Source organism: Neovison vison, chromosome 8 (assembly GCF_020171115.1).
Source record: "Neovison vison isolate M4711 chromosome 8, ASM_NN_V1, whole genome shotgun sequence".
NCBI lineage: Eukaryota > Metazoa > Chordata > Mammalia > Carnivora > Mustelidae > Neogale > Neogale vison.
In genome coordinates this window covers 37,841,778-37,869,126 of record NC_058098.1, presented here as the reverse complement: position 1 = coordinate 37,869,126, position 27,349 = coordinate 37,841,778, and positions in this window count along the sequence as shown.

Here is a 27,349-nt window from a genome sequence, read left to right as displayed (position 1 = left end):
AGTGGATGTCTTAATTTGGGCTTCCCCAAAAGCAGAGTCGGGGGCAAGTAGTTTATTTGGAAAGTGATGCCATAGAGCAGGGAGAGTAAGACAGGAATGCAGGAAAAGCCAATACAAATGCACATGATCAAGGTCACAGCTGTCAGCCATAGGGGGTCATTTCTGCCAGGACTTCTGAGAAGCTATGGAATGCTTCCTGAAGTGTCTATCAGTGTATCCACCACCTCCCACTGGTAGAGCATTATTCTCTGCAGGCATTAGCCCCCTCTACTTCTGGCCTTTTCTTTCTATAGACTCAGAGGAAGCCCTGAGCTAAAAAAGCAGGAGAGACCTGCACACCCTATGCTGGAGACTGGACTCTGCCCACAGAGTTGAATTTGACCTCATGAGGAAATGTCCACTGGAGCTGTGGCTGAAATCAGAGGCGGGGTAGATGTGATGTGATGTATCAAAGGCATCAACCACAAAGCAATAAAATTAGTGGATCTGAAGACACTTTTTAAGGCAGTGCACTTTTCAGTTTCCAAGTCCATGATGCTAATACAAAACAGCGGTTAACTGGGGTTGCCTAGTGAGCAGGTGGAGGAGCTACCATCAGGCTCTCTTAGCCCCATGCACATAGATACTCTGTAAATACTTCCCTGGCAACTCTGTTCTTTCCAATTAATTGGCCAAGCTAAACCTTTGTAAGCAGCAGTACAAGAGGTAAACTTCAGCTTGGTCTCTGCCAAAATAATCACAAATCCTGAATTAGTCGGATGTGAATTAATGAGCTTTTAGCAGAGCTTGGTTTTTGTCAGACATATTGATCCTGGAGTGAAACAGCCCATTAAAGGCTATAATTAAGATGCAGTTTCTGCTTGAAGATGAAGTGCCTGGGCAGGGACAAATTGCGAAATGCTTGTTCCTGTGAGGCTGACAGGTGATCAGGGCATGAATGCATAGTTGGAGGATCTTTTGTTTTTTCTTTTTTTTTTCCCTTCTGAGAAGAAATGACAGCCCAGTTTCAAATGAAACAAATGAAGTTTACACAATTAGACCCTAAAAGCTAGAGGAGCTCCAGATCCACAAATTACTGGTAGAAATACTTTTCCTACTAAGCACAGGGAAGCTGTTTTGCATTAAATACACCCTCCTCTCTCCTTGCCTGCTTTCTTGCTACAGTAACAGGGGACTCCCCCACCGCCAATTAGACCTCCTCTCACTAGAGAATTGCATTTGTTGGAAAGACTCACTTTAATAAGTGTTTGGAGTGTTAGCAAAAACCCCACAAGAAGAAGCGTAATAGAGGCCAGGTGTAGACTCTGGGGGCGGGGGCATAGGGTAAAGAGCTGCTGGCAATGCCAGAGGGGACTTTAAGATCCCCTGGGGAGAAGAAATCTGGAGCAAACTGCTGGTGGGTGGGTAGAAGAAAATATGAACCCTTCTGCATTTTCCGTTTGAAAGATTCAGGAAACGTTCTGTCTCTCTCTAATATATTTGGCATGGCTGGATTTTTTTCTCTTTTTTGAAGAAAGTGAGGAGGTACCAAGGGCTTGTGAGTTGAGTACAAGGTGAAAACGGACTGAAAACAGAGATCACAGGACAATAGCTTGGCACCAAAACTTAGGGGAAACGAGATCCTTTGAGGAACAGTAGAAAAAAGAAAACACACAAACTCATCTTCTGCACAAGAGAGAAAGGAGTAAGAAAGAAGGGCAGGGATTTAAGGAGCCAGGTGCTGTAGAAAGCACTGTGTACATTTCTGGTTTCATCTAACCGCAAATTGGATCACTGGCTATCAGAGTCACAATAGTTAGAGAGTAAATACAATGGTGCAGAGCACAAGGAACCATAAAAATACACCAGAGTGTTCAAGTTCAAATAATATCCTAAAATAAATAGACATAGCTAAATGAAGAAAATTGGCTTTTGCATTGAATCAAATACACAAGGACAGGAAAATACAGATCAGCTTAATCCCAACTGGTATCTATAAAGTCAACTTTTTTTAAAAAAAAAAGCCTGTGAATTTTACATAGTTCTGATCACAAAGATATAATATGATTTGTACTCACTTGGAAGAAAACCAACTAGCATTATGGTTACCTCTCAGGAAGAACTGAGCCGATTCAAACAAATTTGCCTAAGATAACCACCCAGTTCCTGTAATATGATGATTTTGTGATACTCAGAGGTACAACATCAAGCAATATGTGCACATGGAAGTACGCCAGGTATCTGAAAATACTCAAGGGGGAGAAACAGATCATCTGGAAGGTGGGACTAGAGACTCCTTTGACAAGATGCTTTTGAGTCAAATTAGTATTGCATTAATCATAATGGCCTGCTACTATTAGAAATATCTGACAGTATCAATGAGTAAAGGAATTTTGGCAATGGTTTGTTCTGGTAATGGCTTCTGCAGCCTCCTTTCTGTGCATTATACTTATTGTTAATTTTATGGCTCATTTTACAAGCATTTTGGCAATAATAAGATTGATATTACTTTTTGCTATAAGAGAAAAACTGAATTATGCATCTCTCATTCTTATCTCTTCTTTGACTTACGGAATAAAATTTTCCATTTTGTCCTGATCCATTACATTGCATTTGATTTGAAAAATAAATACAAGTTTCTTTAATTTATTTAAAAATGACATGAAAACATAGATGGCTTCATAACATATCTGCAAAAGTTTCATTTTTGGAATTGGAAGCCTCACTGGTCCAATGAAATTTTGATTTTTTTAGTATTGACAACTGCAATTCCCATTTATACTGTTCATTTTTAGCAACACATGTGAAATTTCCAGTCTACATAAATTCACATTCTGTCTTCACACTGAGCACCTATTTACTATTTATGTCATGATTTTATCTGAATATAAACTCAAGTTTTTAATAGGATTTTTATCTTTAATGATGTATTTCTAAGTCATTCATCCATTTTCATCAGTTGAAATATAACAGTATCTACCAGTAAGAATCAAAGACAATTTAACAGGAAACAAAATTCAAGTGATTGATTTTAATGTTAGACTACTGAAAATCCCATTGCTAAGACCAATCCCTTCTATGAATATAATATTAGTCAAGATGAACTGACCAACACAATTCTTTAAGCACATGCAAAACTTTTGAGAAAAATATTTAGTGCCTAGAGTATTTCTGTGAAAATTAAAACTAATCTAACATTTCAAACTTGTGAATTGTATGTGAACCAAATAATCATATTATTCTTATGAACTTGCTGAACTTCCTGTTGACAATTTGATAGAACCCTGGGTCCCACCTGGGATGCTATGACCAAAGCCTTGAGACACTCTATATCAAACAGGCCTCAGTTCACATCCTGCCATTACTTAGGTACTGGACAAACATTCACCCAACTCAGGCACTCATCTTTCAGCAGTTGAGAAGAATCTAGACATTGGAGAGTCCAAGGTTTCCTTTCTCTATCCCACAAATCCCAGTAAGTAGAAGAAATCAGGAGAGCAATTAAATTTCACATCAGTAGGAATCATTTAACACCCCATCCCTCTCACACCACAGGTTAGAAGCAAGCACCCTTATCTATATATGGAGATATATATATATGGATGGATATGGAGATATGGATATATATATATACCTATATATAAATAGATAGACATTTTATGCATGTAAAAATACATATATATGCATAAAATATCAAAGTGAGGTCTTAATTTTCCATTGTTACCATTGTTTTAACAAATTACAGACAAGCAACACTACAAATTTGCTTTTCGTAACTACTCAAATAGATAGGTTTGTAACCTATCTACAGAGAGAAGCTTTATTTCTTTGCCTTTATCCTAAATGCCAATGGTTTGATTTAAAGTCTTTTCCCAGTCAAAGAGAGCTAACGTGTGAACTCTGCAACCAAGAAATTCTACTTAAATCCATTCTGAGGATGCCTTCCAAGCAATTCAAATAGAACTCAGTAATTTTACAGTCTTTTACTAAGAAATTTTGAGATTTCTTAATGTTGTATGAAAATAAAGATTTTCTTTCTGGGGAGTATGTTTCTTCCCTCTCAAGGGTATTAGATATCATTTTGATAACATATAAAATTAAAAAAAAATAATTTCCAGTGCTTTTAAGACCTAATATCTGTCATTACAAAGTCCTCATATTCTAACATACACATATATTTTTGTTGTCAACATGTCTAAATACAAATATATATCCATCATTGGGATGAACAGAAAACTTTAAAGATATTTTCCCCAAATTTTAGCGCAAAATGAGTATCATGTAAGAATTTTGCTCTCTTTTTCCTTTCTTTCCCTTCTTCCTGACAGAGTAGAAACGGCCAACCTGAATCATATGGTTACTCTGACTTGAGATACTGAGTCCATAGATCACTTGTCTCTTTTTCATGAAAGATACCCTTAGCTATCTATTTATTTGTATTATTATTTTTTTATTTTATTTTATTATCATTATTATTTTTTGACCAGCATGAACTTCCCACTGAAGGCTGTGGGAACTGAATCTCATCCTGGCCTCTGTGAACACAGTTTCAAGTCCCCTTCAGGAGGCTCCAAATTTATGCCTCAGGTCTCCCCTTCTTACATCATCCCACATAAACCTCCGTTAGGGCTGTTGCAAGGAGTCACTTTAACAGACCTTTCACTTGGTGTCTAACCGTTCTTCTTCCACTGAATCAGAGAAACAAAGAGGTTATAATTCACTTTTATAATACTGGAAAATAAATTAAGCTGCTATAAAACGCATGTGTATGTCCTCAGTCAACCTCAGTATCGTTCAGCATGAGCTGCTCCTCTTGTTCCTCCAAAGTGAGGAAAAGTGTCTTTTCCTCCATCTTTATCCTGAGGACACCAAATGAGTCACTAAAAGGATCTGCATTAAGTTAGCACAGACTCACATTCTAAAAACACGGCAGTGGGCAAATAAAGGCAGCTTCATAAGAAAATGGCTCCAGTAAAGGGCTTCCTGAATCAGAAGAGCTAACTGGGAAGTGGCCAGCCCCCAGCCTGAGGCCATGCATCTGGGTGGGCTCCCCTGTCTGCCCCCAGATGCTCTTCCCACAAGGCATAGGCACAGTCCCTCAAGACCTGCAGGACTTGGATGCTGGAATCAAGAGCTCTGCCCACCCCTCCCCCTTTCCACAGAGTGGACACCCATATACCGAGCCCTTATTTTGCACCAGGCCTACCCAGGCTTCTAAACATATATCTCACAACTTCTCCTCAATGGATATTACAATTCCCTTTTCACAGGGTGTTGACTAGGGGGGACCAATGCTGAAAGTCATGAAATAACTTGCCAAAAACTACACCATGGATGCCAAATCCATGGCTCTCTCTGCTATAACAGGTTGCTTTAGGACAATAAAATAGCCTAACAAAAACATTTATTATTCTTTTTTCTTTAAGATTTTATTTATTTATTTGAGAGTAAGAGAGAGAGCTTGAGAGAGAGGGAGATCACAAGCAGGGGTGAGGGGTAGAGAGAGAGAATCAGATGACCTCCTGAGCAGGGAGCCCAATGTGGGACTTGATCTCAGGACTCTGGGATCATGACCTGAGCTGAAGGCAGAAACTAAACTGACTGAGCCAACCAGGTGTCCGAAACATTTAGTATTCTTAAAGACATGTTCCACCACTGCCACATTTCCTGTAATAGATCATAGTTAGACTGCCCCAATTGTTTGACTTATCATTTGACTTAATTCCTTAAAATCTTGGGTACTCTGTGAGCACCTGTTTAAAGATTACCTGTTTAAAGATAATTACTTTGGGAACAAGAAATACTATATTCTATTAAAAGCTTTGACTCTGGGGATGCCTGGATGGTGTGGCACTGTTGGTTGAACTTCCGATTCTTGGTTTTGGCTCACCTCGTGATCTCAACATCCTGAGATCGAGACCCACATCAGGCTCTGGGCTCAACATGAGTCTGCTTGAGATTTTCTCTTTTTCTCTCTCTGCCCCTCCTGCTTGTGCTCTCTCTAATAAATAAATAATTTTTTTTTTTAAATAAAAGCTCTGATGTTTGGGCACATTTAGTAAAATAGATCCTCTATGAAAGCAGGGATTTTGACTCTTGTTCACCATAATATCCCTGGTGCTTAGAAGGGCACCTGGTATATAGTAATTAAACAATAAATGTTTGTTGAATGCATGATCAGTGAACAGAGATGAAGATCTCAAAGGCTAGCACCAACTTTGGTTGAGTGTACTTGATGCGAAAGGCATCAGTACTTTATCATTTTATTTATTTATTTATTTATCCATTTATTTATTTATTTATTTATTTATTTTTATTATTTTATTATTTTCTACTTCTCAATGTTGCCAGTGGTAAATGGGCATAAGTCCTACAGTAATGAAGAGGAGAAATTTCCTAAAGATTCTACAGCAGAAAATAGAACAAAACAGAAAGGAGCAGGATGGAAGCACCCTTTAGAATTAGTGTCAGGACCCACAGAGCCCTGAGCTATGGGAACTGGCAGGGCAAGTAGAAGCCAAGGGTGTGGGGACCGTAATGAGTCTGAAATTCCTGGAAGAACCTTGGTGAAAAAATCAGCTCTTGGCAGCACCCACGACCCTCCTCTTTGGTGGTCTGTCAGCTGGATGCAGAATTTCACAGTCTGACTACTCACTATCTTCTGTACATGGTCTGTGCTTTTGGTATCTGCATAAGCAAACTGACATATGGAAAACTGGCCTACGCCAAGAGTGGTCTGCCCCAAATTGCCTCAGACATGATACATGTGAGCTTGGCCCAAACTGTCCAACTTGGACACATATCCTCAAGTACCCTTGCTTTGCCATACACTCCTTTGGCGTGATGGCTCAGACTCCCTCCTTGTGTTTGCCAAGAAAACTCCTAATTTTATGCAAGGAAACAAGGTCATTTCTGAGACCCAGTAGTCAAGGTGGAAACTACCAAATGAGGATAATTGGGAGTTTACTCCTTAGATTCCTGTCTGAGAGGATGGGAAGACTTAAGATTGCAATGCAAGACACAAGTGGCATAATTACAGATGAATGAAAGTCCAGATCACATTAAAAACCTTCATCAAAGTCCCACTCTGCAATAGATAATACAAGGTTAGTAGAACTCATTACGAAGACTCTAAATTATGCATAGAAGAGCTACTATAGAATGCAGAGGGACATTAAGTTGTCTGATGAAACCTGAATTCTCTGTCCAAGCCTCTGTTGGCAATAAAGAGATTCCTTTTCTTGGTGCTCCATAAGCATTATAAATGTACTGGTCAAAGGTGAAGAAGCTTATCTAATGAATTCTCTTCCTCCATCTGCTCTTTCTCCCCATTATTATTATTATTGTTATTATTAATATCATTATAAAAGTAATACATATATATTGTAAGAGATTCAAATAGTACCAAAGGATATAAAATAAAAAATTAAAGACTTTCTTCCCCCTAGCTCTTCAGTAGGATTTCACTATTATAAGTTTCCTGTTTCTAAAATTATAAAATGGGGAGGGGCTCAAAAACGCCTACATTTAATATATTCACATAGATAAGAGAAGACATGGTACCCAGGAAATAGGAATAGAATGCTATATGAAAAAGAAAAATCAGAAATCTATATAGAGTCCTTGAAAATTAAAAATAAATAAATAGTAGAAATTAACGAGCTCATTCAAAGGCTAGAGGAGTAAGTTTAAGAATAATTATAGAAAGTAGAACCTGAAGAAGAAGATTAAAAATATTCTTTTAAAAAGACAAAAAAAAAATAGAGGATCAATCCAGGAGATTCGATATATAAATTTAGTAGTTCCCTAGAACAATTCATATTTTAAAGGATCTTTTTGGCTTCATACTGACAGTAGGCTGTATTTTCCTCTGTCATTCTGTCATTCTATGTTATTTTTACCTTTTGGGAAAGGATGACATAAAAGTTATCTTGACTAAAGGAAAAATATTTGGAAGTGCTTTTTTCTTTCTATATTCTATGGAACAATTTTAATAAGATTGGATTTATATATTCTTTGAAATATTCATAGAATTGAGCCCATGAAACCATCTGGGCCCGGCATCTGTTTCCGGGGGCTTGTTATACAATGCTTTCACAACTGTTTCACTTTAGCCTATGGCTACTGGTTTATTTAAGGTTGTTTTATCATTCTTGAGTCAGTATGTAATAACTCATATTTTCAATTTCTACCAGGCTTTCAGATATATTTGTATAATTGAACAAGCTCTTCCCCTATGATCTTCTAATATTGTCTTCAGATTTTTGACTAGTTCCTTGTTCTTCTAATTTGTAGTATGCTTATATTTTCCTTTTTTTCCCTCTGATATGTGTGAGTTAGTTAGCTTTATAGATCTACCTGATTTATTCAAAGAAACAATTCTTGAATAGATAGATAGCAAGACAGACCTATACAGAAAATACAGCAAAATTTAAATTCTTAAACCATTAAGTTCTGTTTCTTCCTTATTTTTCAGTTTTATTTGGTAGAATCACATGATGGTTAAAAGCAAAGACTTTGAAGTCAGACGTCCTGGAGTCTAATATTGATTTTTCCACTAGTAATCATGTTGCTTTTTCGAAAGTATAAATATAAATATTCTTCTGCTAACCAGATTAATTCCTCCTTTGATGCATATTCCTGTAACAGCTTTTTGTTTTTATCTTTCTTCCCTTCATTTTCAATTTATTTTTTCATTTATTTTAATTGTGGCTCCATTTATTTAAAGATACCCTCTTGGAATGTTCCTATTGAAGACTGCTTATGGGGATGTCATTTGTTACAATTTTTTTCCAGCTTTCTTGAGATAGAATTGACAAATAAAAATTGTACGTATGTAAGGTACACAACTTGATGTTTTCTTTTTTTTTTTTTTAAGATTTTTATTTATTTATTTGACAGACAGAGATCACAAGTAAGCAGAGAGGCAGGCAGAGAGAGGGGGGAAGCAGGCTCCCTGCTGAGCAGAGAGCCGATATGGCGCTCCATCCTAGGACCCTGGGATCATGACCTGAGCTGAAGGCAGAGGCTTAACCCACTGAGCCACCCAGGTGCCACAACTTGATGTTTTGATATGCATGTATTTTGTGAAATAATCACAGTATCAGGCTAATTAACATAACCATCACCTTGCATAGATACTGTCTCCTTTTGTTTTCCTTTTCTTTTGTGTATGGTGGAAGAACACAAAATCTACCCTCTCAGTAAATTTCAAGTACACAATATAATGTTGCTAACTATAGTCACCTTGCGGTACACTGGATCTCTAATGCTTATTCTCTTACGTAACTGAAACTCTGTATGGCTGACCAATGCAATTTTGAGTGTCTGGAACATGAGGTGGAGAACCCAGCAATCTCCCCTTGTCTGTGCTTTCCCTCAGCATTAAGTAATTAATTACTCCTTCTGGCTAAGAAAATCACAAAGACTCCCATCTCAAAATAAAATTCCATAGCCTGTAGGCCTCTATTTGAGTAACTTAATATTTATTTATTTTTGCTCCTCTGCTTCTACTTAGCTTCTGAGCTGTTTGCAGCTTTCCACTCCACTTTGTATGTGGGCTCTTCTCACAGTTTTCAGAGAAACTGGCAATCTGTTTAAAATTCACATGTTAGCGTCCTTCCCTGAAATTATTCACTTTCATTGTACCTCTACATTTTATCCCTATTTTTCCTGGTGTTATTGTAGATCATGACATGCTTGGTTATAGTCAACAGCTGTTAAGAGAGAACAAAACCTCCTGACTTCTTTGCTTTAAAAAACGTATTAGTTATTTTCAAATGTTGTTCTCATTTATGCCTTTTTTTTTTCTCCATCCTGATTCTGTTGCATAACTTTTCTTTTCATTCTCTCAACTCCCTTTCCTTTCTTAATTTGGGGCTTAGCTTGAATTTGGCCTCAACATGATACATTTCTCTTTATCACCTCTTAACATGAGTTTTTATGTTTTTTTTTTTCCTTTAAACGAAGTGGTTTCTTAGTTCTGGGAGATGTGTATAATGGTCAATCTATTAACCTGCAGTTTTCCAATCTATATAACTGAAGTTCCTAAATCCCCATCTAGTGGCAGATCTTCACCTCTGGCAGGACTAAATTCTATTCCTAGACAGGATTAACATCTGCTAGGATAACCACCTGGCACTCCTAATAGGTATACCATTTTCCATTTCACCAGGCTACAAAGCACTGTTATCTAGTTCACCACCATGCCATTGACCTTAGACCATGACCTTTAATTCTAGATACGAAATTACTCTCCTTCTGCCTATAGTTTTTAACTTGACACAGTAGGCCTATTTTCTCAGGTGCAGTCCTTGCAGAAATAAAGGTCCTTGCTTTAGTTATTTATTGCTGCATAACAAATGGCTCCTATCTTGTTTCATGGATAGGGAGGGAGACAAACCATAAGTGACTCTTAATCTCACGAAACAAACTGTGGGTTGCTGGGGGGAGGGGGGTTGGGAGAAGGGGGGTAGGGTTATGGACATTGGGGAGGGTATGTGCTTTTGGGTAAATTGGAAGGGGAGATGAACCATGAGAGACTATGGACTCTGAAAAACAATCTGAGGGGTTTGAAGTGGCGGGGGGGTGGGAGGTTGGGGTACCAGGTGGTGGGTATTATAGAGGGCACAGATTGCATGGAGCACTGGGTGTGGTGAAAAAATAATGAATACTGTTTTTCTGAAAATAAATAAATTGGAAAAAAAATAATAAATAAATAAATAAATAAAAATTTGAAAAAAAAAAAAATGGCTCCTAGACTTAACGATTTAAAATGAAAACCATTCTCTTATAGTTTCTGTAGGTCAGGAATTTGGGAGAAGCTTAACTCAGTGGATTTTGCTTGGATCTCTCATGAAGTTACCATCAGAATCTTGGTAGGGGCAGCATTCATCTGAAAGCTTGGCTGGGGCTGGAGGATCTGCTCCTAATATGCCACACATACATGGCTATTGGCAAGAAAACTCTGATTCTTACTATATAGAATTTGCCATTGGTTTCTTGAGCATTCTCATGGCATGGTAACCAGTTTCTTTATGCAAAAGGGAGAAAGATGGCAAAGCTCATATACAGTTTGATCAGGCTCAGGTGGAATGGGCCATTTTGGTTCGATGAGCCTAGATGACTCCGCTCACATGGCTGGAGGCTGGTGCTGCCTAGTAATTAGGAATCTCTATATGTGATCACTTATGATCTAATAGTCTAGCCCATGGTTCCTTACAAGGCAAAGAGAATATTCTGAAAAAGGAAGACAGAAAGTGTACTAAAGCTCTGACTCACATCATGTCACTCTACCACATCCTACTGAGTAAAATAAACAACAGAGGCAACCTAGACTCAAGAATAGGGAAACAGACTCCACTTCTTACAATGATCATGAATTTTCAGTCAGCCACATTCTTCATTATTGATGTTACTATTTCCAGTCATATGGAACATAAATAGTCATACTAATTCCGGCCTTTATAACCCACTGGAATCACTTGGGCAGGTTTTCAAACAATGATGCCAGACAATGGGATTGACCCAGGCATGTGGATTTTTGAAAGCTCTCTAGGTGCTTTTAATGGACAGTCAAGGTAAATAACTGCATTAAAGAAGGACCAGCTCATTTTGAATATTTCAACCTCTCATAAATCAGAAACAAAGAAAAAATGTACAACTTATTGGTTTTGATGTTTCCTCACAGTAAGCTGGCAATCAGTGTATCCATGGGAAAATTGACCATCAAGACTGCCAGAGCGGAAGGCTTTACCACTTTTCTACACTGGGTGATTTTTCATCATTTCTACTCAATGGAACAGTGAAGAAGCATCATCACTCAATGATTTTGTCTCTGAGGTTTATTTTTTCTCATATATTTTTGATTCTTGTAGAAATCTGACCACTTTGTGACTTCTCTAAGATAATACTTCTACTCCTTAAACTGCAAAATACTTTATAAGACAGAAAGTGATTCTAGGATCAGCCAATCTCCTCTTAGGCCCTCTCTATTTTCTATCTAACACAAGAATGATTGTGCTCACTTTCTTTGGTTATTGAAGAAAATTTCTTTGTGGATGAATCCAGCTATACCTTTGGTCGGCTGAAAAAATGGATCAAAATTTCCTTACATTTACCTGGAATTCAACCAGTAGATCACCTCAATCTATTCTTTCACAAAAACCATCCTAAATTTAAGCATCTGGCCTGGGCCAGTATCTTTGGCCTTATCCCAATCTCTAAATATCCATTGCTGCTCATACATTATGAGTTTATGAAGATTTTCTTTTTTTTTTTTTTTTTAAGATTTTATTTATTTGACACAGAGAGAGAGAGATCACAAGTAGGCAGAGAGGCAGGCAGAGGCAGGGAAGCAGGCTCCCTGCTAAGCAGAGAGCCCGATACAGGGCTCCATCCCAGGACCCTGAGACCATGACCTGGGTCAAAGGCAGAGACTTAACCCAATGAGCCACCCAGGTGCCCCAAGTTTATGAAGATTTTCTTGATGAAATTTACTCTAGATGAATTTCTTTGCCCTGTTTTCACTCCATTCTCCATTTATATCACAAATGCTAATGTTGTTCACATTTATTTCCATTCTTAAGTATACACATCTGGATCTTACCAAGTTTCCTCCTGAGTCATAATGTCCTAAAGGTCATATCCACCAGGTGCGTATTTTTCTACTTCAACCCCAAACATTTCTAGAAGAGCTGGAAGCCACATGTGGGAGGCAAAGAGATAAGGCACAATTTTGAATGTAATTTATAAAGGCATTCTCAATTTTTTATTACTACAGCTTTTAAATCTTAGAATTTAATCTCCAAAAAGCCTCCACATGTCCTTTTTATCAGTCAATGAAAATTATATAATCTGCTGTGTTTCCATTGTTCCCCTGGGGACTGGGAAGTTTAGAGCTAATTTTATGCTCAAACATAATTAACATAACCAAGGAGATGAGACCTGAATTTAGGGAAGGGAATTTTCTACATAAGACCCATTTTGAGGCCTAAATTGGGGTCTGGTTATTACTAACACTAACTCTATGATAAGGCAGAAATTTGAACAACTTTTTGGACCACATGGATGATGGGAACCCTCTGTTCAGCACCTTCTGTGTTTTTTGTTTTTTTTAATTAGCACTCCCTACTCACACCTAGTATTTTCACAAATGCTATCCCAAGGACTGTGAAACACTTCAGGAAAATCTGAACCAGAGTATCCTTTCTTAGGAAAATGTGGGCCAGAGAAGAGAAGCAGTAATAAGGAGGCAACAATGCATTTGAAGACCCATTATGTGAAAGGTAGGGCATATACACTTTAACTCATTTTCCAAACACCTTAACAATCCAACAAAGACATCCTGATGAAGTTGAGGCTCATAGAGGTTGTTAACTTACTGGCCCAAAACCCATAGCTAGGAAGGGGCAGAAAAAAAGGGGGGAGTTTGAACCCAGGTTGCTTGAAAGAAGACCCAAGGTCCTTTACCAGATCATCTGGTCATATCTTCCTTATCTTTAAACACATAACTTATTTTATGTCTGATTCTTTAGTCCATTAACTAGGTACTGCTTTGTGATTGCTCTTATTATTATTTTTTTTAACTTTTCAGGAAAGCATGCCTGTTATTCTCTAGTAGATTGTAGAGCATGGAAGATGAAATTTGTATTATACATTTTTCTTTCATAATACATATGTACTTCTGGTCAAATGGTGGGTGCACTATTCATAGTTAGAGAATGAATGAATCTTTTAAAATATTATTGAGTGTGAGACTTCCTCTCCAAAATTGTTAGACTTTCATGACTTTCATTTCTGCTCAGAAAGTTTAAAATTTGCATTCAATCCTGAACTATCTCTGAGTCATTCGGCTGACTGTAGTCTAGTTCCACTAGCTTTAAGGAAGATTTCTTTCCAATAAGACTTAAACGTCAGAATGTCGTAGAATTATTCATCCATGCTATTTTCCTCATCAATGTATTCTAAGGGTATAGAGTATAATAAGCATTTGAAATAACTCATACTAATGGAGGCTTTCCTGGAGCATATTTCGAAATCTACAGCTGCCTTCCACCAGAGTCTGGCTTACAGGACAGGGTTCTATGCCTCCAAAGGTAATTCCCAAGTTATGTCATCTGTATGGTCTCATGGTGTGCTGCCTTTCTAACAATCAGAGAAGCCTTTGGGTTTCGTAAGAGCCTGAGGTGGGACCGAATTGTGCTCCAGAGAGAATGGCAGAGGAAGCAGAAACTCTCATTTTATGGCATATGGCTGTTTATAGCAGTTGACAGGATGAAGCCTTGCAGTAAGAACATTGCCCATTCTGGACATGGAGCTCAAAACAAGGAGAGCAAGATCAAACAGCTTCTTATGACTCTGTGTCACTGGTCTGGCATATTTTGTTTTCATGAAATAGCATCTATACCTTGATGAATGTTCCTTTTGGTGTCTTTGCATTTTCCCAGCCACCCAGTTTTATTACTGAGAAGTGAGAGGGAATCTTTCTTTCTTTCTTTACTTTTCTTTTTTTTTTTTTTTTTTCCCCTGGCAAATCTGAAACTGAATTACCACAAGACAACAGCCTTTCATCCGTATTTGAAAAAATAAAACAACCGCTCCCTGCAGTTGGCCTGTGCTGTTCTCTGGCAATGCAAGAAATTTATGGTGGCTCAAGTGCCAGAGAGTTCCAAGGTCACTTTCTTTTCAGCATGAAAGGAATAGCGAATCCACACAGCATCGCTGTGCTGATTAAACAGTCTGAGGTGAACTAAATACTGGGGTGAGAAATTGAGTTTTGTGTATATAAGGACATCTCTATGAGAGAAGGAACATCTGTAGGAAAAATGTAGGCGTAAACTGGCTTTATTTAATTTCTTGGTTTGCTGTCAGGCCCTTACAAGTATGACTGCTGTGAGCTAACTAAACGGTACCCTAAAAATCTTCAGTTCATTTCTTCTAACAGAGAAATATGGTTGTACTTACTTTGTTTGAGCTGTCACACAAATGCTAGAAATTGGGATATTTCTACAACAGATGCTTTTATAATGAACCCCCATTCTCAAACTCGCCTGATCAAATCATATCAATTTGGCCTTGTCTATGGGACACAAAACCCAGGACATTGCTTAGGCCCTGCTTTTATGGAATTTACTACCTAGATTGAGTGTATTAGTTTCCCAGGGCTTCCATAACAAATTACCACAAACCTGGGGGCTTAAGACAACAAAAATGTATTCTCTCACAGTTCCGGAGAAGTTCAAAATCAAGATGTCTGCATGGGCACTGGGGGAGACTCTATTCTTCTTGCCTCTTCCAGCTTCTGGAAGCTGTTAGCATTCCTGGGCTTGTGGCCACGGCACTCTAGGCTCTGTAGAGAGCTGTTGCCACGTAGCCTCTGTAGCCTCTTCATCTTCTCTGCATGTCTCATAAAGATATTTTTTCATTGGGTTTAGGGCTCAAGATTATTTCATCTTGAGATACTGAGCTTAATTTCTCTGCTAAGACCTTTCTTAGAGATAAGATTTCAGTCACAGTCCTGTGGGTTAGGACCTGGATCTATCTTCGGGAGACATCATTCAATTCACCACAATGGCACAGTGACTAATGCCAACAAGATCAAGCGGAAGGTGACTGCAGGTGTTCCCCTGATTAACAACTTTTCTGCTAATTGCTTTGCATGAGGATGGGAAAGCATATCAAAGTTGGAATGACCCTCAATCATGGCAGTCACACACAAGTACCAAGTATAGGGACAAACTGGCTTGAGGACATACCTGCAGAACCTTTTACAGGCAAAAAAATATATAAAATGAGAAGAATAAGGGAAATCTTAGGTAACTACTTCCCCTCAATTGTCCATGGGAGGGGAAAGAGTCTATTATAGCAGAGAAAAATTAGCAGAGGGGGGAGACAAAAGAGTAGCTATTTCAGGATTGGATCATTCCATTTATAAATGCATCAAAAATGACTTTTTCCTCACCCTGGAGCTGAAAGCCTTTGATGATTACAAACAGGCAACCTTCTTCCAATTTTCACATTTTCTGAAAGAAACTTTTTTTTTTCAAATCATTTTTAAGCTAGTTACAACATAGTTGTAAAATGTGGTGAGGCTTTATGCATTTAGTCTCTCAGCTTCTATGGTTACCCCCACCCACCCCTCTGCCTGCAATTGAGCACCATTCCCGTAGTATCTGCTCAGCTGCCAGGTGAGGGGGAAGATGTGGAAAGATTGGATGGGATGCCAAGAAAGTGGTGGAAGCTCTTTTCTTTAGGGAATCAGACCATGCCTTGTGTTCTTCCCCCCTGATGTTTCTTCCACGCCTTTGCTGACAGAACAGAAAGCTATATCCTGCATATATTGACCACTGAACCCTTGGAATTAACTTGAAACACTCTCTGGGGAGCTGCTTTTAAAGTCTGGACTCTTCATAGCATTTGGACCTATCTGATATTTTCTTGTTGGATTTATTGGATTATGTGTTTATCATTTGTTTGGTCGCATGAAGAGGGAACCTCATCTATGTTGTTCACTACTGAATTTCCCAGCACCCAGGACAGAGTTTGACACTCAAATATGCATTTGATACATGAATGATGGTCCTAGGTGTCTAGGGCAGCAATCTATGCAGCTGTCTACCAAAACTCTACTGACGCCATTGCTTAGAGCCCAAAATAAGAGGAATAAATTAAACTGAAATAAATTTGTAAATGTTATTTAAAAAAATAATTTGAATATATAGCCTCTTAGAATTATCTTAACCTACAAATAACCTCCACATAAAAGAAAGGAAAATATATAGAACAAAGTCTTCCTTCCACTACTTTCACCATGGATCATTCTTTTTATTGTCGCTACTACTTTTGAATACCAATACCAAATAGAGTGTTGAGCAAACTACCAGTTGTAAAGAACCAGCAGAGAGAACTCAAAGGGGAAGTTGTGGTGGCAGTTCTATCTTTCCCCACTGGATAGTGACAGTGCCAGGGACGTATGAGAGGGTGGAACACCAGCTGGAGGCATGAATCAGAAATGAGTGGGTGATAGCCTGCTTCTGAAGGGTGTCTCATAATGCAATTCTTCTCTCATAATGCAAAAAAAAAAAAAAAAAATAGACTTGTCAAGAAGGGATTTGGTTTTGTTAAAATAAACATCAGCTCCCCCCATTCAATTATCAAATTGGCAGGATCCCATATCCCAAGACACATTCCGTATTAAAATACTCTTAGGTACCTCAAAGATATTTAATGGGATGGCAAAAGCCCAAGTGCCTCTGCATAGCCAGGTCTCCCTGGTGTAAGCAGATAACCCAATTGCCAGCTCAGAGATTATGCCAAATACCATTCAATATTAAAGTGTTAGACCAGGGCAGAGATATACAGATGTCGGTCTCTGCAGCTGACATTCCACCAAATCTTGGTTACAGCCAGCTGGTGTTCATGCATCTGTTACCCAAACTCTTTTCTAGCTCCTGTCAAAGTGTCTGGACAATTGGGAAACTCTGTCCTTTTAGGCACCTACAGCAATGTCTCTGACCAGTGGGCTATATTGTGTTGAGGTGCAGCAGTGGTCTGGAAGGTGGGAAAGATTGGAAAGATTGGAATGCGGTACAGCAGAATCTTGAAGACAGAGTTGTCAAGGCCCTAAGGGAACTCTTGCTAAGGATGGTGAGACAGGGGCTAGCTGGATCCCACAGAGGTACTGCCAGGAACACAGAATGACCATGGTATGTGTGAGAATCCAGGGGAGGAAGAGGCTCTATAAATGTACAGATAATAAACTTTTTGAAACATTGAACACCAAAGAGGAGAACTGAACCCAAGAGCAGAGGATGCTTTTACGAACGCAAGTTTATAATATATCACAGAAGATATGGGGCTGTGAGCTGGTTGGATGGAGTCATGTGACTGGAGGATATTAATTGGAATTCAGCACTTCATTTCAGAGCACTAAGGGGAATGGGAAATATGAGGAACAACTTGGGTATATAAAGACTGGGAGCTGAGACTCATTCTATGAACCCAACACTTATAGAAAGGGGGATAATATTCTGCCAAAATTTAAGCAGAGAAACACCAGCTCACAAAATGTGGCTGTTCATATTAATATGACCTCCTACGTACCCATGTTAGGTGATTTTCAGATTACTTTATTAAATCTGTTTAATTAACATCTTAAAATACTTACCTCCACTTTGCACAGATAAATATATGTCAATATGCTTAATGGAAACTGACCTGGATACAATTATACAAACAAAAGAAAATGTGCCCTAAAGATTTTTAAGGTAATGATGTTATTTGAAAAACATGACATACAAGATGAAAAATAGTGAGGAGAAAAATAAATTAAGCTTTTCTTAAACCTAATGAAGTTTTGCTTTTCCACTCATTGTTTTTAAATTTGCTTACTTCAAAGAAGAGTTTTTAATGAACTTAATTTCAACTCAATTACTGTGTTATTAAAAGTAAGCTTCATAGCTTTCAAGTCCTAAATAAAATTTTATCAATATATTTAGTTTGATATCATCTATCAATTTAGCAGCAAAAGAATGTTAACATTAATCAATGAAAGGTTTACTTCTGGAGAAAATTAAACCCTTGCTGCTTTGAATTTCTCATCACTGGACATTCTTAAAATATGTATAATGATACATATACTAAAAAATAAATATAGGAATCATACACACCAATATGTCTTTGTTGTTTTCAAAATCAAATAGAATAATTAGATCATGTTATAATCACAATTCTGCAACTCTACTAAAACCAGTGACATGTACACTTTAACCAGATGAGTTTCATGGTATATAAATTATATCTCAATAAAGCTGTTTTAAAAAGAGGAAATAGAAATCCCAATTTAAAACTTGATAATGTTACTAAACAACTACAGGACATGCAGTCATTATTAAAAACTCAGTTGTTTTGAATTACTGGTCATTCAACATTTTTAAAAAACTATTAACTTAATAGAAGTCAATGTAGCATCAGAAGGACACTTAGGGGATCAACTTTATAGTTGGTTGTTAACTTTAATGTGACCTCTAGTGTTTGAGTTCCAAACCCTACAATGTTGAATTATTTTAAAAATTTTTATGAGGATTAGAGGATTTCAAAGATAATATTTAGCTAAATATTATCCCTAGAATAAAAGTATATATACTTGAGGGGTTGGGTGAGCACAGTGATGGGTATTAAGGAGGGCACTTATTACATGGAGCACTGGGTATGGTGCATAAACAATGAATCTTAGAAGACTGAAAAAAAATTAAATTAAATTAAAAATAATAATAAAGTCCTATGCTTACATGTTGAAAATTTCAGGTCTTTGTTATTTTTTTATTAGCCCACTTATTCTATCAATCTAAATTCTCCATCTAAGTTATTTTAATATTCCTTCTTTTGTGACTTTTTTTGAGTGAAGACCTCAAAAATGTGTATGCACATGCCTATCCTGATAGGGGTTAGAGTTGGGTTGGGATTAATGCTGCCAAAGGGCTAGTGAGAGACTACAGCAACTTAAATTTTCATCCATTAATAGAATCAAAATAGTAGACCTACTTTAGACAACGCTTTGGCAGTTTCTAATATTGTTAAATATACATTTGTGTGTGACCCAGCAACCAAAGTGAACAAAGTAAAATGGATATCTAAGTTTACAGACATGTACACAAAATATATGCAAATGTTTATAAAGACTTTATTGGTAATTGCCCCAAACTGGAAACACCTGAAATGCTCCTGCACTGGGGAATAATTAAAGAAAATGTGGACATCCGTTCAGTGGAATAGCATCCTGAAAGAAAAAAAAGCCAACCATTGATAGACCCTAAAATAATGATAAATCTAAAGTCCATTATGCTACATGAAAGAAGCATACTCAAAGACTATAATTCCATTGACATTACATTTTAAAAAGACAAAGCTAGGGGCACCTGAGTGGCTCAGTGGGTTAGGCCGCTGCCTTCGGCTCGGGTCATGGTCTCAGGGTCCTGGGATCGAGTCCCGCGTCGGGCTCTCGGCTCAGCGGGGAGCCTGCTTCCCTTCCTCTCTCTCTGCCTGTCTCTCTGCCTACTTGTGATCTCTCTCTGTCAAATAAATAAATAAAATCTTTAAAAAAAAAAAAAAAAGACAAAGCTAAAATTTAAAAAAAAAAAAGACAAAGCTATAGAAACAGAGAAAAAAAAAGTCAGTGTTTTCTAGGATATGCACATGGGGGCAAGAATTAACCATAAAAAGCATGAAAAACCTTTGGAGGATGTTGGGGTGGTTCTATATCATTATTGCAGTGGTTATACAACTCTAGCATTTGTCAAAACACAGAACTCTGCAATGAAAATAATGGCTCTTCCTGTATGTAAAGTATATTTAGATTTTTTAAAAATGGAAACAAGGAGTTTCAATGAAAAGTTGGTTATTTCTCAGAAACGATGCCCAAGTCAGGAAAGAACTCAAATAAAATCAAATTAACAGTGAATCAGGAATCACGTATCTCATGGGACACTCTCACACTTCAAACTCTGAGGACCTCATGGATAATTCCAGGGAGATGCTGATAACACAGGTACCCAGTGGAGGTCTTACAGCCATTTTCCATGTGGTTCTGGGAGAGAGATAAGATTTAGTGCTTAATGGTAGTATAGGGAATATCTTTCCTCCTATGAATCTAGAGTTGTATTTTATAGGGACCATATTTTGGCAAATTGAAAAAGTTATCACTCAAATAATTTTCTGTGTTTTGGGGTCAGGATTAAGAATGCTGTCTAGGGGAAGCCCTTCTTATAGACTCCCCATTCCTGATAAAGGATGTCTAGGGTAAATAACTTCCACATGGCCCTGGTGAACATGTTTGAAATTCTGCTTGGTTCTGGGATTGGGTCCTCCTTATAAAGGGAGGAAGGGAACTAATGACAGAGATAGGTGCTGGGCATTGCCTATCCCTGGTACCACCACTGGTCACACCAATAAAATACATTTTTCCTAATTAAAAAAAAAAAGTAGAAGGTAAGAGGCAAAGAGACAAAAGAATGTTGTTAAAATAATTTGTAAAATGATATCAATATTTTGACCTAAGGGAGGTTAAGAGAATTACAAGCTTCATTTGTGCGTATGTACTTTTGCATGTATTTATGCCCCCATCAACTTGTATGGTTGTGATATCTATCTATCTATGACCTGTCTATTCATCCATCCATCTATCTACATATCCAACTTGCTTAGCTGTGATCTCTCTCTCTCCCTGCCTCCCTCCCTATTATTATATCCATATCTAGCTAGCTAGAGAGAGAGAAATTCACTGTGATATGCATATTATTTTGGGATATTTATCTTAGACATAAGTATGTAGGTACATTGAAGTTTGGGGATAACATTTTTCATACTACTTAGTGAGCATCTATCTGCTCTGTGTCATGGAACTGTAGTAAATCTTTTCTATTCATTCACTATTTAAATCTTTAAAGCAGTTCTTTCCAAAACATAGTGCCAGAACTTGTGGAGTTCACCTTTCAGGGAATCCACAAGGTCCATACTTTTCAATTACAAAACTGTTTGAGGCTGGGTTTTCTTTAAACATTTCAATAAAAACAGTGTATCACAGCAGATGGAATACAGGAACAGATAAGAGAATCTGGTTGTTTTATATTAAGCCAGACATTTAAAGAGACCTACAAAGTTATAAAACAACGCCAGTCCTCTAAGGTTTGGGTGGGGTTTTTTTTTTGTTTTGTTTTGTTTGTAATCACAGTTACTGTTTTTAAGAAATATATGTTATTTATGTTAATCTGTGATAGGTATATTATAATTTTAAAATAAATTAGTATTTTTGAATTTCTTAGTTTTAAGATCCAGTGTGATTAATATCAATAGATAGCATAGATAGTATCCATCTGTCATGAAGTGAAAGCCCCTTTGGGTTCCCAACAAATTTTTAAGTGTGAACGAGGCACTGAAACAAACAAACAAACAAACAAACAAAAAAACCAACAAAAAAGACTTGCTGTTTCAGAAGAATCCTATGATCATCTCCATTTTCAGAAGTCTAATATCTCACAAATGTTAAGTGGCCGAGCTACCTGACCACTCCCTGCCCTCCATGATTTGCTATCTTCTGTGTCTTCATTTTGGGAGAATTTGTAAATAGTGTTTCAATCAAAAGGGCATATATGCCATTTAGTTTCTCTCCCCCAGAACCTGCTACTTTAAGTGGGACAGGATAATGATAGGGCACAGACAATATTCCCACCTCATATACTCCCATTGCTATTCAATCTTTTCTGGAGAGCATCAGGGATATGGCTTCACTGATGTGCTAAAGAAAGGCTCACAGAAAGGAGCAGGATGTATTATCACAGATGTTGTGGACAGATGAGTTCCTGTCCCAGTCCACCCCCCTGACCCTTTGCTTTCCTGGTTCCCAGAAAATCCACTACCTGCCTGGCTCCTTGTGGGTAGTTACGTATCATTCTGGAAGGAGTATAACTTTGGAATCAATCAGCTTGCCTTTGAAACTATTCCTCTGCCACTTAACAAACTCTTCCATTTGGGGAAAGCTATATTTCCTCTGTTGGCCTTAGACTCCTCCTCTGTAAAATGGGTGATGATACACCCCTTTTGAACATGCTACAAAGGGTGGGAGAATTTAATAAGTTAACACAATTAAAGTGCTTGCAATAGGCAAGAGTAGGCAAGGAGGATGTGTAGACATCCTCACTTCTTTTTCCCTATGATTTGTTCTCTCCTAAATGCTCTTCTCTCTTCTCTGTGGATATATGGTCAAAGGAGATCTAGAGAACCCTGAGGTTTTATGATGGTGTTTTTGCATTTTCTATTTAGATTCTGGAGTTCTGGAAGGAGGGTTGTGGGGGAAGTTTACAGTTATTTCATAAATGTTTCTACAGATGTCTAAGAGGTGATCTGCTTTTTGATGTGCAAAGTATAAAATACTTCTATGTTATTTTATTTTCTCTCAAGAGAACTCTTTAAAGTAGGAAGAATTTATCCTCATTTCATTATTGGGAGACAGAGGCCCACCAGAATAAAGATAATGCCTGAGGCTGCTAGACCCCATGTTTAAACTAGCATCTCTTCTTTTCCTTTGCTCTTCTTTCTCTTGCCCCTCAGCCTGGAGCAAGACCAGGGTAGGGTGAACAATGCACAATGCACAGAAACCTCATGCCACTTCTATAGACTGTTCTTATGATATTTCTTTCTATCTCTCATCTGTTTCCTTTGTAAGAAAACAGAAAATAAGATGACAAAGAGCAGGTTGTTTACACCTGTTAGGCAGCTCTTTAAATTCTTCATGGATGTGGAGGAGTTAAGATGGTGGAGAAATAGGAGGATCCTGGGTTTGCCTCATCCCTAAAACACAGCTGTACTGAAGTCAGATCATGTGAAACACCCAGGAAATTGATCTGAGGACTGGGAGAAGGATCTCCACATTTGGAGGGAGACAGTGTGGCAGATGCAATATGCAGGAAGTGAATTGGGGAAGAGAACAATGATGGTGCCTTGGAGGGGAGGTAGGCCTTTCCACAGGGAGAGAGAAAAAGGAGAAAAAGAGTGAGGGGTGGAGAGAGTGCATGCCGGGTTCACACAAAAAGAAAACCTCTCTGGACCATGGACTGTGGGAGTGAGGGGGACTGTCACAGGTTTTGGGTAAACAGCGTGTGGAGCTCAAATTATGAGGTTCTGGAAGTGCACAACTTTCAAAGAAGCAGAGTTGTGGCATGCACTCCCAGGGAGAAGGAAGGTACTGGCCCAGGAGCAGGGTATTCCCCTTCCTGGAGTACATTTAGAAGAGGGAATACAAAAGACCCTATAGGCACCAGCAAATGGTCTTTTATGGGGACAGAGGCAGGTGCAGAGAGTGGATTACCTGGTCATGCTTTTTGTTGTGACATACCATAAGACTCTGCACACTGCATAGGCATAGGACTGTTTTTCTGAGACAAGAGACACCAGACACAGCACTGAGAGGCTCTACTTCAGAGGAGGGGAGTGGGTCCATATGGTTTAGGGTCCTTTAAGATTTGGAGTTTTAAATCCCAGCCACATGCCAAAGATAAAACTCAGGAAAGCTGTGGTACTAGGCACACTAATGGCCCTCACTATTGTGTGGGGGTTTCCTGAACAGCACAGGGTGTGAGATCCCCATGCCAGGGATGAGAAGGTGGGGTGGCACCATTTTCCTCTTTCCACCAGCAGGGAAGGATTTCAGAGACCAACACAGCAGTTCCCAGTGGAGGTTGGAGCCACTTCCACCAAACCCTGCCCTCTTGTGCCTGACAAGTGCAAATTTACTGGGCAGGTCTGACTCTGCGCTGGTACAGTGAGCTTCTCCCCCACTCCCCAGAAGACCAGCATAGGCAGCACCCCACATGTACCAAGTCTACTAATCATAGAGTGCTTCAAAACATCACCTGCAGTTCTGGTGGAAATAGGACCAGGCTTGACCTTTTTCTTTTCTTGATTTTGTTCTTTGGAATCAAACTTGTAGAGTTTTTTGTTTGTTAGTGTTTTGGGTTTTTTGTTGTTGTTGTTGTTGTTTGTTTGTTTGTTTGTTGTTTTTTGTTTTTGTTTTTTTCATTTCTTTTTCTTTTGTGGGGTGGGGAGTAATTAAGTTTCTTTTTTTCTTCTTTCTTTTTTTTTTCTTTTTTCCTTTCTTTTTCATTGGAATCAGGCTTTTGGGCTTTTTGTTTGGATGGGTTTTTTTTCATTCCTTTTCTCTTCTGGGGATCAGGTTCCCCTCTTTTCCTTTTCTTTTCTTTTTTTTCCAGAAAACTTTAACAAATCAAAGAACACCTCCTTAAAGTTCCAAAGATTTTCCACTGCAAGCAAGGAGGAACTGTGCAGAGTACTGACCAGTGAGGAAGAGTAGCTGAAACCCAATAGCAAAATGCATATAGCATACAACAGAAACACTTCCTGAAGCTCCTGGCTCTGGACAGTGGATGAGCCCTTTTTAATATAACATTACTCTCAGATGTATGAAACATAATAGTATTTCAAAACACACACACAAGGAAGACAGAAACCCAGCCAAAATGGCAAGATGGAGGACTTCTCCCCCCAGAAAAGGTCAGAAAGAAATCACAGCCAGGAACTTGCTCAAAATAGATATAAACAGAGTATTAGGACAAGAATTTAGAGCAACAGTTATAGGACTACTGCCTCAGCATGAAAAAAGGATAGAACACCAGAGAAGTCATTGCTACAGAGATAAAGACCTAAAAACTCATCAGGTTACAATAAAAAAAAAATGTTGTAACTGAGATGCAAAACTGACTAGATATAATCACAACAAGGATTGAAGAAGCAAAGGAGAGAATAATGAGATAGAAGATAAAATTATGGAACATAATGGAGCTGAAAAGAGGAAGGAAACAATACTATTAGATGATAAAGGTAGACATAGGGAACTCAGCAATTCCATAAAACAGAATAATATCTGTATCATATGAGTCCCAGAAGAAGAAGAGTGGGAAATAGAGGCAGAAGGCTTACTTGAACAAGTTATAGTTAAGAACGTCCCTAACCTGGAGAAAGAAACAGGCATTCAAGTCCAAGAGTCACAGAGAATTCCCCTGAAAATTAAAAAAAAAAAAAAAACAAAAAAAAAACACAGATCATTACCACAACATATCATGGAGAAACTTGTAAAACACAAAAATAAAGAGAGAATTCTGAAAATAGCTAATGACAAGATCCTTAACCTATGAGGGTAGGCATGTAAGGTTAACAGTAGATCTGTCTACTGAAACTTGGCAGGCCAAAAGCAAGTGGCAGGAAATATTCAATGTTCTAAAGGGTGAAAATATGCAACCAAGAATACTATATCCATCAAGGGTGTCATTCAGAATAGGAGAGAAAAAGTGTTTTCAAGACAAGCAAAAACTAAAGGAGCTTGTGAACACTAAACCAGCTCTGCAAGAAATATTAAAGGGACCCTTTGAGTAGGAAAGAGAGATCAAAAGCAACATATAATAAAAAGGAATGGAGACAATCTATAGGAACAGTGACTTTACAGGTAATACAATGGCACTAAATTCATATCTTATCAACAATTACTCTGAATGTAAATGGACTCAATGTTCCAATCAAAAACAGAGGATATCAGTATAAAAATGAGACCCATTGATATATTGCTTACAAGAGACTTATTTTAGACCCAAACATACCTCCAGATTTAAAGTGAGGGGATAAAAAACTACTTATCATGCTAATGGACCTCAAAATAAAGCTGGAATAGCCATATTTGTATCAGAGGAACTAGATTTTAAACCAAAGACTAGTAATAGATGAAGACTGGAACTACACCATAATAAAAGGGTTTATACAAAAAGAAAATCTAACAATTGTAAATATTTATGCCCCTAACTTGAAAGAAGCCAAATATACAAATTAATTAATAACATACTTTAAAGAAATCCATTGATAATAGTTCAGGAATAGTAGGGGACTTTAACACCCCACTCACAGCAATAGACAGATCATCTAAGCAGAAGATCAGCAAAGAAATAGTGGCTTTGAATGACACAATAGACTGGATAAGCTTAACAGATACATTTAGAGCATTTCATCCTCAAGCAGCAGAATGTACATTCTTTTTGAGTGCACTCGCCAGAATAGATCAAATATTGGGTCACAAATCAGGGCTCAACCAGTCCGAAAAGAATGAGATGATACTGTGCATTATTTAGACCATAATGCTATGAAACTTGAAGTCAGCCACAAGAAAAAAATTGGAAAGACCATAAATACATGGAGGTTAAAGAATATTCTACTAAAGAATGAATGGATAAACCAGGAAATTAAAGAAGAATTTAAAAAAATACATGGGACCAAATGAAAGCATGATAGTCCAAAACCTTCTGGATGCATAGAAGAGGGAAGTATATAACAATACAGACCTTCCTCAAGAAGCAAAAGTCTCAAACAAACAACCTAAACTTATACCTAAAGGAGCTAGAAAAAAGTAGCAAATAAAATCTAAAGCCATCAAAAGAAGGGAAATGATAAAGATTAACGTAAAAATAAATGATATAGAAATTTTAAAAAATAACAGTAGAAGAAATCAACAAAACCAGGAGCTGATTCTTTGAAAGATTAACAAAATTGATAAACCTCTAGCCAGCATTATCAAAAAGAAAAGATAAAAGACCCAAATAAAATCATGAATGAAAGAGGAGAGAGCACAACCAACTCTATAGAAATACAAATAATTAAAAGAAAATATTGTGAGCAGTTATATACCAGAAAATTAGACAATCTAGAAAAAAATGGATAAATTCCTAGCAACATACAAACTACCAAAACTGAATCAGAAAGAAAAAGGAAATATGAACAGACCTTATAACCAGTAAAGAAACTCAATCAGGGGTGCCTG